Below are 10,254 nucleotides of genomic sequence, written 5' to 3' on the forward strand. Positions count from 1 at the left end.
AGCCTCATGAACAAAGGCATCACAGGATCCAGAGAGTGGAAGTTAAAGTTAGACAAATTCAACCTTGAAATGAGATTTAATTTCCTAGTTATGACAATAACTAGGAAACTGCTTTCTAGGGGAGCTGCTGGGTTTACCATTGCTTGGAGTTTGTAAAATGAGTTTAAATATGTTTCTAAAAGATATGCTTTAATCCAATTTCTGTATATGGCTGGATGCTTGTAGTGGTTCCTCTGACCTTGGAATTCAAGTGTTTGGTTCCCATGTTCATTTTTCTTATGGGCCTTGAGAACAGGCTTGCCTGCATTGCCCTCATCCAGCCCATAATGCTTGCAGCTCTGTAATCTCTGGGCAAAACAGAGAATAATCTTTATTAGATGCATAGCTGGTGCATTTTGTTCCCATTCTCAGGGTCATGCTGATCATAGATTCACAGGAGTATTTTTTTCCTTTCTTTTCAACCTGAGATGTGGTTTGTCTAATAGTAAAATCTCTACCATTGCAGGAAGCTCAGACATTTTTGTCACCTTGATCTCTACTGTTCCCTGCTTCCGACACACAGTTTAGTATACTGAGGGCTGAAATGCTTTAGTTTATCTGAAAGTCTTTGGGCTTATATAGAGCATTTGGGTGAAAATTAATGGTGTGTGATATACAGGTGGTCACACTAGATGATCTAATGTTCTCTTGTGGCCTTAAACGCTAAGAAAATTAAACACGGCAGTACTGGAGTACATTTGTACTGTACATTTGGAGTACTGGCAGTACATTTGTACTGAATTGAGCTATACACACAGAGAAAAGTAAATAAACTGAAGTGTCAGGCTATCAGCAAAAGGAGATGCTCTTTTTATTAGTTGGAAGAAAACCAGTCAAAAGAGAGGTTAGGTGTTCATTTTTCCCCTATCAAGTTCTCACCTTTCTCACCAGTAAATAATTAGCCATAGCATAATAACACTTAAAATGCACAACAGTAAACAAAACTCACAGAGAGCAAAACCACTTGCTTATTTTCACACAATTTTGAATTAGTCAAAATTAAAAGAAGATGGTTTCCTCATACCACATCTCCCAATTCTTTCTCCAACTCCAATGAGCAGCACTGGTCCTGGACTCCTGGCAGCCCCAGGGGAATGTTTAGTATTAGGCCCCACTTCGCCAGAGATAATGATAATAATAATAATAATAATTATTATTATTATTATTTTCACCATTTTTAGGCACCCTTTCTGTCCAGGCCCAGAGAGACTGTCCAGTTCACCCATGCCTGTGTCTGGCCCTGCCAACGGGACAGTACTTAAAAAAAAATCCCCTCAGCATTTTCCTCTTTCTATGATTTCCTTTAAAAAGATAATGGTAGCACCTTGGGCATTGACCATAACAGGTCTTGTAAATTTAGAGCTTGGTCTAGATGTTTCTTAGAAGAAAACCTCCAGGGAAACCCTATGCACTGGAAAAAGTGATTCCGAATATGTCACTTTTACTTTCATTAACAGTAAACCAATTTCCTAGCTTTGTAGTAGTATATGAAGATAGGAATTACCTCAACTTTTGTTTTATTTCTGAGGAAAAATAATATGAAGTCTTGATTTATGAGTCTAGCTGAGCTGTATTTAGCAAAGAACTTCTAAAGTGGAGAGCTTTGTGCCTTTATTGCACTTTTCTGATTTGGGATTGGTTTAATAATTTGCATAATATAGAGCTCATTCAAAATATTTAGTCTGGCTTCAATGGCCTTTTGCCTGGACCATGCCTCAGGGGCAGCCATGATGCCCCCTATTAGCCATGGGACTCCTGCTCCCCACTCTAAGTCCTCGGGGTACCCTCCCTTTTCCTGGCCTGCCATGCCTTGGTAGAAATATATTGGTGTTAGTGGAGGCTACCCCAGGGTCCCAGAGTGATCCCTTTTTCACTTTAGCTAGCTGGGACCTCTTGTACCCTACTGGTACCAGTCTTGCTCCTCAAGCACTAAGTTATGGCCCTCTTGGCCCTATCAGGGCCAAAGGGAACCAGTTGCCTTATGGGCTATATTTGTGGTCTCCAACCTCCATGTAGCCATGCCCATGCATTGCAGATGTTATACCATGTTCATTATGCCCTCCCTACCCCCAGCCCCCCGTCCCCAACACAGTTCTTGGCCCTCAGGTCTCAAACCTTTGTCCGTGGCTTCAGCTTTCCTGTCCTTGGCCCTTTTATTCTGGCTGCACCTGTCAGCCCAGGCTCACTGCCCCAGACCTTGGCCCCTGGGCTCCAGCCCTGTCTTACACTCAAGTGCTCTGAATTCCTGGCCCCATCTCATGCTCCAGGCCACTGGCTCTCTTCCCTCTGGGTCTCTGACCCCAAGCTGGTGTGTGTCTGTCACAAAGTGCCCCCACCAGGCACCCCTCTGTGGCCTCCACAGCTCCCCTGGAACTATAATCCAGTCCTCTGAGATCAAGCTTAAAACATAACATAAATGCAAGCAAGCCACTTCACAAACTACATGTCTTCCCCACTCAGGATTAATGTTGCCCACAAGCCATATCTTCCTTGAAGCCCCTTCATCCCAGCTCCCTTGGGTGGCTTGTAGAGGCCTGTCAATCTCCAGAAAACCTTTTCTTCCAAGAGCTCCTTACCTTGCCAGATGCAGGAGCAGGCTGCCCACATGGCCTCAGGCAATGGGTTTGTATGCCCTGAAGAACCACCATTTCTTGTCACGTGGGACTTCAGCCAAAAACAAATATTTCCACTTAGGCTTGATGCCCACCCTGCCCTCCTCTCCTGCAGCAGCCACCTGCTCTTCCATTTTAAAGGAAGTTGGGCTTTGGACCCTGTTACAGGCCACCAAAGAGAGGTGGCAACCATCAATCATTCTGGGTTATGGTATATGTGTGAGAGGTTAACTCTGACTTTCAACACATATGCCTAAGCAGGAGTATTGAGGAATGATGGCTTCTATCCCCCCTTTAGGTCACTGAGACAGAATCCAAAGGCCAAACCAAGTCCAGACATTTGGTGCCTCAGTGGCTGTAGGTGTATAAGAATCCAAGAATCAAACCCAGGTCTTCTGTGTGTGGTAAACAAGTATTCTACCACTGAACTACAGAGGACTCTGGGCCTCCAAAATGCATGTTTTCTATCTGGCAATTAGTGGGTGTATGGAATTGATATGTCTACTACAACTGCAAGAAAAATGTTATGGGATGTGTTAGATCTGGCTGTTCCATGAATTTCAGTAAGGCCATGATTTGCCTAAAAGTATATGCTTTTCTTCAGTATATTACATATGGTAAAATGGCTTTTAAAACTGTTACATGTATTAATTTTGTTATAAAAGCTAATTTTGTGGCATGTCTTTTTGACATGCTTGGCACTTATTATTTGTTTACTGTAACAGTTTGTGTTGTATGAATGGACAAATACTTAGCAGACTGAGACTGCTTTATAGAAATCTAAATTTTGAAAAATTAAGCATTGCAAATATTGAAAGTGAAAACCGGACATGCTTATCTGAATGTCAAAGAAAGGCGACCCTGCTGTATGTAACAGGAAAAAACACCCAAAGGTAACTTTAGAACATCTTACATCATAAATATTTACTAAAATGAAAGCTAAATTGAGAGGTTAATGTTTGAGTTGTGCATGCCTTTTGCAGACCCTGAAATTTTGTCTTTCTTGGAGACTTCTTTTTGATATTGAGTTATTAGATAATGCCATTCTTGTCCATTAAGATCAAATTTCTGGCTATAATTATATAGGAAGAGGTAATATTACTATGTTGGTTAATAATATCCTATATAAATGTGTCTATATAAATTAATGATACCCTAGGACTCTCTTTGCAGATAAAGGTACGTACAATCTTTTTAGTGACTAAAAATGAAATATAGTTATATTTCAGGCAATATTTTGTATTTTTTTTAATACTGTCCCTTATTTCTGTTGCCTGTTTTGCTGCTCTTATTATTTTATTTATATTGCAGTGGCATCCAAAAGCCCAAGGCATGTCTCATATTAACCATGGTGCTGAGGGCTATAAAAACAAAAATAAGTACCTATTCCAAAGATCTTATAGCTTGTAGAAGAATGTAAATCATTATCACAGGGAGGATAACCAGGATCACAAACTTGTCTTTTAAGACTGACTGCTAGGCTAAGTAAAGACAGTCAAAAAACCCGAGGCTGAATCAACTTAGTGTTTGTTAGGGTGACAATATTTGGATCTTGGGGAGTGTAAACAGTGTAACTCCTGGCCTAGTCATAATAGTGATTATGCATGCGTAGGATGGCTAGAGGGTAGAAGTCTCTGGAACATCTAAACTTCTGACCTTGATGAGGCTATGACCTACTTAGAAAACTGAGGCATGCACAGTTGAAACTGTTATATAATCAAAGAGCAGGAACGTTATGTTAATGAGTTATGAAGTGATAATGAATATGAGTGGTCCAAGAAAATGATACTGTTGAGTGACTTTGATTGATTGAGATGTGCAAGCAGTGATTGGATCATGGTATGATTGGCAGGTGGCATGAGGTGGCCACTACAGAAGGCCAGCATGAGGCACCATCTCAAGGTGCATGGGTGTGTGTGTGTGTGGGTACATATGTGTACAGGAGCGTGCGTGCATGCATGTCTGCATATGTGGCGAAGAGTGTGTGCACCGAGAAGCTTTGTGAGCTGAGTCTGAGGGCCTGAGATTTTTGTGTCATGTTGTTTTGCTGGAGAGACTGGGAAGGTTGGGAGTGCAGGTGCTGAGTGGAGTGTGTGTGTGAGGACACTGGAATTCTCACCTGAGATGCTCACCTTCACTTCCCATAGGACGGGTAAAGTATCACTCTTCCCTTTTGAGGTCTTCAGGTACTCCACTTGTGGAGGAAAGGGTAGAAGTCCTCCGCCTGACAGGGATCTGACAGCAGGCCCTGCAGCCTGGGTGTCGGTGTTCTAGGCTGCTACCACTGATGACAGGCCGGTGTGGCTCTCTGTATATATTTCTATATAGCATTCTGTTAAGTGGCTCTTAACTAGTTCATGTTGCCATGATTATTGTTATTTTTCAGCTTGTAATACAGATTGCTTATTAACCCTTGCTTTGGTGTTTGTATTCATTAATAGTAGTGGGCCTCAGGGTGGGGCTGGGCCGCAGGCCATACTCTGAGGGATTAACCCTTTCAGGTGCAAGCGAATTATAGACTCCTGGCACAGTAGAGGCCTAACAAACCTCTGCCCCTGTAATTACCATAGCCCTTGTGCCAGGCTAGTCTTCAGGGAGCACTGGATTTCCAGCTGAATAAAAGGTTATTACCTGTGGCCTAGCAAAAGCTGATAACCACAAGGCAGAATGATATCTAAGCTCGCCATTTGCTTATGTTAAGTAACCATCTTAACTGTGTCAACCATTTTCAAATGAATCTGTGTGAGTTTATGTGCTGTGAACGAGGTGAAGTCTTAGGAATGTGGAGGATGGTACAACATGGGACAGAAAAAAACAGACTGGAATGTGAAAAACAACACATAATTGGTAACAAAATCTGAGATGAACATATGCAAAAAGGTGAATGGTGATTGGTGAAGAAGCCTCCAGAAACTTCCGGGTTTTATTCAAAGTCTGCCCATTGACCGAAGAAGTAAGTTCATGGCCTTGGACATGCGCTCATAGCAAAAAGGCATGGAAATGCAAAGGAAGTCCATGCTAATGAAGTAAACAGTAAACAGAGGCAGAGCTTGAAATGGGAGGAGAAATGGGTGGAACGGGAGGAACGTGGGTGGGATAAATGTTAATGAGCATAGACCGAAGTATATAAAATGTGGAAAGAACTATTGTTCACATCCACTAGTTCATGAGTTGTGTGTCTGTGAGGGACCCTTGTTTGAAGCTGCCTCCATTCTGAATGAAGCTGTTGTGAGCAATGTGTGCTGGTCTTTGCTCCCTGCTTGCTCTGGCTAATGAGTAACAGGATCCATGGGCAATTGGATCGTCGTCTTCCTAGTTGTTGGGCGCTGCATGGAGTCGGGGTCTAACAGTCTTCACAGGTTAGTCTAAGTTGCACAGATTGAACTGATAAGCAAGTATACATATATTCTCTTTTGATTCTGTAAATTCCTGCAGTGGTCTAGGCCAAAAGCTGGGAGGCATTAGATCATGCCTCCCCACTCAGCTGGAGCAGACAGCTTGTGCCAAAGCTAGCCTGCTCACCCTGCAAGGGTGGGGGGTGGGTTGCAGGGAAGGTACAAAGTATCCTGGCATGCTAGGGAACTTTGAGTTAATTTGAATCTGGAGAGGATCTGGGACAGAATTTAAATAAACTGATTTAACCTAAATCCGTTAAGTCTATCCAGGTTCATTCATTCTGAAAATGGTTTATGTGACTGAACTTTTGTTATGTTACAGATTTGAACTGGTTTCTTATCACTTATCCTGGTTTATATGTCATTTCTGTCCCTAGCCCTAAAGACAATGGTCTTGCTATGCACTCAAGCACTGGCATGCTAGCCTTGCATTGCACTATACTGGGCACACCTATATGAGATGCTACATAGCCATAGATTGTCACTAAGGTGATGTAGCATTGGCGGACACTAGCCGTGACACTGCTGCTACAACACAGTAGCAATGAACTGTTATGCAGTAGCTCATTGATACTGTGCAGTGGGGTTGGAAATGAGCAGATGCTCCCATTGATGCCATGAAACAATTATCAGACTATTTTAATGAACTGACTAAGGTGAGTTTATAACTGTAGCTGGAGTGAACCTGATTCTGGCCAACAACATGTCAAAAAACTCAGCCCTGGACATAGCAGGCATGTCTACATGAGACACTTTACTGAAGATTAGAGAAATTACTGTGAGTCTTATCTCCCAGCCCCCATTTCATGATCATGATCAGGGAGTGGGGGTTGGAATATTCTTATCTCCCAGTCTGACCTCCACAGTCATGGGGCTGGGAGCTAAAAATTTCCCAGCCTGGGCCCCATGACCATGGAACTAGGGCTGGGAGGTAATAATCTCCTATCCACGGCCCTGCAATCATGGAGCAGGGGCTGGGAGCTCCCTGATGCTGGGGCAGGGGGAACATTGTCCCCACCCTGGCTCCAGTGGTGGAGCCTGTACTGGCATCAGGCAGCTCCCAGGGGCAGTGAGCAATGTCTCAATCCCAGCCAGAAGACAGCCATCTCCTGGCCCTGTGCTTCCTGCTAGTCCATGGACTAGCACCCAGGGGGAGTCTGGAGCTCCCCCTGGCTGCTGCAGGGGGCTGGTGCAGGGCTAGCAGGGGTGGGATCAGACTGCTGCCATGAGCAGCAAATCTGTTCCTGCTTCCCTGCACTTGTAGATGCCTCCCCATGGTGGGTTTAACACTTGAGTAAATCACTCTAGAGTAAACCTACCTCAGAGCATATAGATGCAGCCACTGGCAACAAAAGAGGACAAATAGTCAGTAGCAATGAAAAAAAATGTTCTCATGTATTCCTCTATTTCTCCATAGACTCTGAGCTCCTTAAGGCAAGAGCAGTTTGTTTTTCTAGAAATACTTAGCCTAAAATGGGCACTATAATAAACTAATAATAATTATAAATAACATGCACTAAATCAGTCCTGCTCAAACTTCATTACAGACCCTAAGAATTCCCAGAGTTGACTTTCACTGTTCTTTGCTGGACAGGAGAAAGGAATGCACACTGTGAAATCTTTTACTGTATACATGTATATCTATCTTTTGTATGTGATACAGCATATGGATGATTACCTTTTTTCTAGTATATAATGTAGTTTTCTGTAAGTGTACAAAACCATGGGTGAAACAGTGAGATCTTAACTGGTGCAACTTGCCACAGCTTCACTAAAATCAATTGAGCTGTCACAGTTTACAGTAGTTTGGGACTTGGCATGAAGCGAATGTATCATTACATAAGGCAATAACATTTTTCAAACATTGACCTATAAATTGTTCTCTCAAAAAAAATCCCGATACAAATATCTCATTAAATTTGTTGTTTATATAAAGTTGGGTGACATTGCCAAGATGAAGAAGAACCAGAATATCATGCAAGAAGAATTGGATGACATTGAGGTCTGGAGTTAGAATTGGGATGAAATTCAACACCACAGAAGGCAAGGTATCACTCATTTGGAGAAATAATAACAAGAATAAATCATTAATTGAAAATGACAGAAGAAAGGTCTTGTTGTTTTAGTCAATCACAGAATGCATATGAACCACCAATGAGATATTTGTGAAAAAGTTAAATCCTAGTAACTTGTTTGTGAACCCACGCCCTAACATGTAAAATAAAGGCCGATAGGGATGGGACTTTTGTCTATAATTTCATTGGGTGCAGGGAAAGGGTAGGGAACACAGGGAGCAAAAAAAGAGCTATTTAAGACAAAGGATAATGTGAGCCCAAGAAATGGCTATGAATAAATTTAGGCTAAAAATTAGAAGAACATTTCCAATCAACAGTACAGTAAGGTTCCAGAATAGCTTTCTAGTGGTAGTAGTAGCAGACAACCATGAATCCTCTGGATCACAGTGTCCATGTAAGAGGTCTATTTGGATGCTTAATGAATCTGTTTGTGGCTGACAAGCCCAATTCAAGAGCAACATTGATTGTTACAAGTTTTACAGACCCATATGTTATCTAAGTAGGAGTCCAAATTTATAGTTTTCTTCTTTCTCGCTTTGCTTCCATTCTCTGGATCAAAGCTGCTTCATGTTGAGCTGTGCTCTGTTCCATATGTTCCCTCCACATAATGTCAGATACTGGGATTCTGTGCCCTCCTCACAGCCTTGTATGTTGCTGTTGAATGACATCATATAATTTTTTCACACATCATGTTATTGCCATAGAGGATAACCCTGCTTTTCTAGAGTGGTCTCAAATCTCACTTTACAAAATACTTTTGGGCATACAGTCTTCTCATATTCTCCTGACATGGCTGATCCATGACAATCTTTTATTTTTGATGGTGGTTTCTAAGTGTGTCAGTCCTGTGTATTCCAGTACCTTTGTTTTTGGTATTCTGTCTTCCCACTTTATTTTCAGGATCTTATGTAGACATCTCATGTGGAAGCTGCTCAGTCTCTTGATAAGTCCAGCATATGTAGTCCACATTTCTGAACCATAAAGCGGGGATGACAGCGCACGAGTCTCACAGATTTGTATCTTCACCTTAGCTGAGAGTTTGCTGATATTCCATGCATGTTTTTGTAATAGCCCAAAATTCATAGCTGCTTTTCTGATTCTGTTTGTCAGATCAGTTTGACGATCAAGATTTCTGCTGATCATAGCAGATCAGCAGAAATCTTTTGCAAAGTAGCAAAAACTGTCAACAACACCATGAGATTTATCCTTTAAAGTGATGTCAGATATTGGTTCTTTCACCCTGTGGTACATGTATCCCTCAGTACATGAGTCAGAAAATCTGCCCAAGAGATTTTTCAGGGAAGATTCACTGTAGGCCATCAAGGTCTCATCATCCACAAACAGGAAATTGCTCAGAACCTGAAAGAAATACTGTATACAAGGTCTTATCACAGTGCTGATGGTGACACTGACCATGTTTTAGTCTGCTGCAAAGTCAGAATCAATATAAAAAAATCCACCATAGCAAAACTAGCAGTCACTCTCAGATAGACATCAGCCAAACTAAAGACATTAAAAAATGCAGAATATTCAATGAAAAAGTTGTAAAAGCAAGTTTACGTAACACCTTAGCCACTGACACTTGGGAAAGCCTAAAAATTAACATGTACAATGCTGCTATAACAGAGTTTGTCAGAAAATGCAAGAGAATGCAAGCGTTTGTCAGAAAATGCAAGAAAAATGCAGCAATGGTGCACAGGCTTTTTGTGATGCGATTAATTCAACTGTGCATTAGCATAGTTTTTGCTGTGATGTGCTAAGTCTCAGTAGAATTAGTCTACCGCACATTAAGGGCGTGTCCACACATGCAAGCATGTGTGCTTGCAGCAGCTCAAATAGAAGTGGTGCAAATTTGAGCTGGGGCTTTTTGCCTCAGTGCACATGCTCAGACATGTACTTTGTTGTGGAGCAAATTGTGCCACTTGGGGCAAAATAACCCTGCCTGGCTCCTCCTGGATCTGGGGAGCTAAGTCCTGGGGTCAGCGCCTGTGCTGTCCCCAGCAGTATAAAAAGCTGCCCTGTCCTGGCCTCATCCATACGAAACCTTCCCTGGCAAGCAGCTCAGGGCTACTCGCTCTGAGGAGCTTCTAGGGCCCAGCCAATTGATACCTGGGGATACCACCCCTTGCGCCA

At 42.3% G+C, this 10,254-nt stretch overlaps 1 long non-coding RNA gene across 1 annotated transcript; it reads left to right on the forward strand.

The window, feature by feature from the left end:
* The first annotated feature begins 5,953 nt into the window (after positions 1–5,953).
* On the forward strand, positions 5,954–9,910 carry LOC112551563. The gene is made up of 3 exons (XR_003095864.1): positions 5,954–6,010; positions 7,983–8,094; positions 9,022–9,910. It is a non-coding gene; the product is annotated as an uncharacterized LOC112551563 (long non-coding RNA).
* The last annotated feature ends 344 nt before the right edge of the window (positions 9,911–10,254 follow it).

The sequence above is a fragment of the Alligator sinensis genome, unplaced genomic scaffold (assembly GCF_000455745.1).
Source record: "Alligator sinensis unplaced genomic scaffold, ASM45574v1 scaffold834_2, whole genome shotgun sequence".
Classification (NCBI taxonomy): domain Eukaryota; kingdom Metazoa; phylum Chordata; order Crocodylia; family Alligatoridae; genus Alligator; species Alligator sinensis.